Source organism: Miniopterus schreibersii, assembly GCF_964146895.1.
Source record: "Miniopterus schreibersii genome assembly, chromosome: 11".
In the NCBI taxonomy this organism is placed as follows: domain Eukaryota; kingdom Metazoa; phylum Chordata; class Mammalia; order Chiroptera; family Miniopteridae; genus Miniopterus; species Miniopterus schreibersii.
Genome location: NC_138111.1, coordinates 20,098,876 through 20,102,055, shown reverse-complemented (window position 1 = coordinate 20,102,055; position 3,180 = coordinate 20,098,876).

The following is a 3,180-nucleotide window of genomic DNA, read 5'->3' as shown; positions in this document are numbered from 1 at the left end:
ACCTTGGGTCCTAGCTCCCTGTAGCCTTTGCATCATGAATTTTCAGACTTTGAGCATCTTTTTCCAAACAGGGTCTGAAACTGGCCAGGGTGGGACGGTGTCCAACTTAAGAACCAGACTGGGTCTGATTTAGAAACTGGACTGAGTAGGGGTTGACCCACGTCCGACATAAGCTGGATTGGGGCCAGTGTGAGGCCTCAGGTGAATAAAATTTTGTTTTTAGGCTGCACAAGTTGGTTAACCTCACCAAAGATGATCTTGAATTATAGTGGCCATAGTGGAAAACTTTTGACCTAGACAAGCTTATCCACTTACGAGGTGCCCTGGAGAAAAGGGAGTCTCTGCCAAATACTCACCATAAAGGGTAGAAGTAAAATTGTTTTTCTTCCTCTACAGTTTCCGGTTACCGGGAGGAGACCCGCTGGACACACCCCACTCGCTCCGGAGCCCGTGGACGGTGTCCTGGGGAAACTGGCAGGAGCCGGCAAAGGATGACAATTCTTACTACAGTCAACTCACCTAAATCTCTCTGTGGTGCCTGGTCGAGAGACGAAGGTAAAATTTCACGTCCTCTCTTTTATTCAAAATTCAGATTGGCCGGAAAAAACAATGGTTATTGATCCTTTCTCTCCCAGGAACAGCTTTTGCCTCTTGCTTGTGTCCTGAAAACTTGGTTTTGCAACTGTCAGGTTAGAGCCCCTAAAATACGGCTGGACTCCATTTGCAACTAGGGCCCCAGTGACTGTGCCAGCTCTCAGGGCAGTTGTGTGTCTGTCCTTTGGGTGTCTTTGAGCGTGGCTCTGCATCTTGGGAGGGTAACACCTTTTGCACCCTCGTTGGGGATCTCTCTTGTGTTCATGGGGTTGTTCAGTACTACCAAGAATATTTACTGTTTGTCTAGGCTGAAACCTGACAAGATATTTGATAGGAGTTTTAAGAAATTGTCTCTATGGTCAGAAGTTGGCTATATTGGAAGCTGATATTCAGAGCCTGATAGAAACCATATTTTTTAAAGGCCTTCTCCCCTAAGCCAAAATGAAAATGTGTATCCAGAGGGAAAGAAAAACACTCTAAAGCTATCGTGGAAAGATTTACTAAAACATTCCAAAGACACACAGCTCTAAATCTGGAATGCAGGGATCTTTTGATTTCCATCTTAGTTGAAGATCTTTCCCTGATATAAAGAAGCAAGTTGAGGATAATGTGGTTGGGTAGCTGGGTCAGCGTCTTGATATCATTCAGGTTGCAACCCAATTTTTTGAGGAATTAAAAACAACTGTACTTGTCTTACCAAGCGCGTCTTTATGAGAACAGAAATGAGGCTCTAGAAACAGCTCAAAGCCCACCTATCCTATAGACTAGTTCCAAAACTGCCCCTATTCAAACCACAGTGACATTTCAGGTGCCTCCCCAGCCACGATGAGGGGCTTTCTGATGGCCAGGTGCATCACTGCAGGCCCAGAGACCCCCATTATGGCGCAACTCTGAATAATTCAAGGTCAGTGCCAGTTCAGATGCCGTTGAACTAACAATGGAAATTGATCACAGATGGCTACATCGAAATAATTTTAATTTTAAGACACAGACTTACTAAATCAAGGTTATTTTTTATTAAAAAAAAAAGTTCAACACTAGCAAATCAAAAAATGGGAAAACCATTTTTTAAGGAGCAATTTATGTTATAGAATAGCAATTTCCTGTAATCCGTGTGTTTTTCTTTAATTACAGATTACTGAAGAAATAGTTTTCTCCTTATGCACCCATCTTACTTCCCTTCTGATTCTGCAGTAAAGTTAGGGCAGGGAAAGGGAGTGTAATACCTTATTATTGGCTTAAAAATATCAAGTATTTCACGCTTAACATTTTCAATTTTATTTAATTTAAAATTTTCATTTAATGAAATGGAAAGAGCGCTGTGCTGGTTTGGGAGATCTGGTTTCTGCTCTTGGTTCTCTGTGACTTCAGGAAAACCACAGTCCCTCTCTGGGTGTCCCATTCCTCCTCTGCTGAGTTTGGTGAAAGTGATTTGTAAGGTTGTCCCCAAGTCTGGATTTCATGAGTCCAAGCAGCTCTAGGCCAGGCAAGACAAGTCAATGTAGTTGACAATACTGGCATCCCTATTAGCACTAGACCTGGTGCCGGGCATGGGGATACAGTCAGTAGAAACAGACATGGAGCTTCAGGCCAGCACAGTTCCAGCTGCAGGCTGCCTGGAATGAGGTCCCAACACTGCCTCTTGGCTAGGGAATCGCAATCCAGTTGTTTCTCTTCTGTGCCTCATTTTCCTCATGGGATTGTTGTGCTAATAAAATAAACGAGTACATGTCAAGGGATTCCTGTAGTGCGTAGTGCGCATAGTAACATTCAAATGATGTTGGCTTTTACAGTTACTGGTGGAAGAGGCGGATGTTAATGCAGTAATCACAAGAAGAAATATAATACTTCAGTTGTGCTAAGTGCTCCAAGAGCATTCATCGGGAGGGTTTCCTTGGCCTGGGAAGTAGTGATTAAGGTTAAGATCTGAAGGATAAAAGTTCACTAGTTGAAGGGGAGTGAGAGAGAATCAGGGGGTGTACACACACACACACACACACACACACACACACAGCTCCTATGGTGGGAGGAAGCACAGATTTCTTGGGCACTTAAAATAGGCCAGGAGGAAGGGAGAGGGTGAAGGTTGGATGTAGGCAGGGGCCAGGCTGTGCTGGGCTCTGTCTGAGCCAAAGATTTGGAGAAACTAGTTTCACATGTGCCTCCCGGAGGTCAGAGTTCCCAGTGAGGCTCTGACACTCTGGAGTGACATTCCACAAGGATTTGGCTTTCTCCAGAGTGGAACCCAGCAGGAACCAGCTTCTAAGGGGCACGGAGAAAGTGCGTGGGAGACCGAGCTTAATGAGTCTTCAGCTTTTGGGATCACATCCACCATCTATCTGATGAAACCTGTCGCTTTTCTACCTTGAGAGATGCATTTACACAATTAAATCCAAATTTGAGTGCATTTTTAAGTTGGGTTAATAAGTCCAGCAGAAATACAGCCATGGTCCAGGTTAAATGTTTTTTGCATACAAGGCAATGCCCAGCATTATGGATTCTCTCAGCTGCACCTCTAAACCCATCTAGCTCCTCCGTTTCTTCTCTAGTGCCGTCTCCTCCATTTTGGACCCTTATTACTCCCCC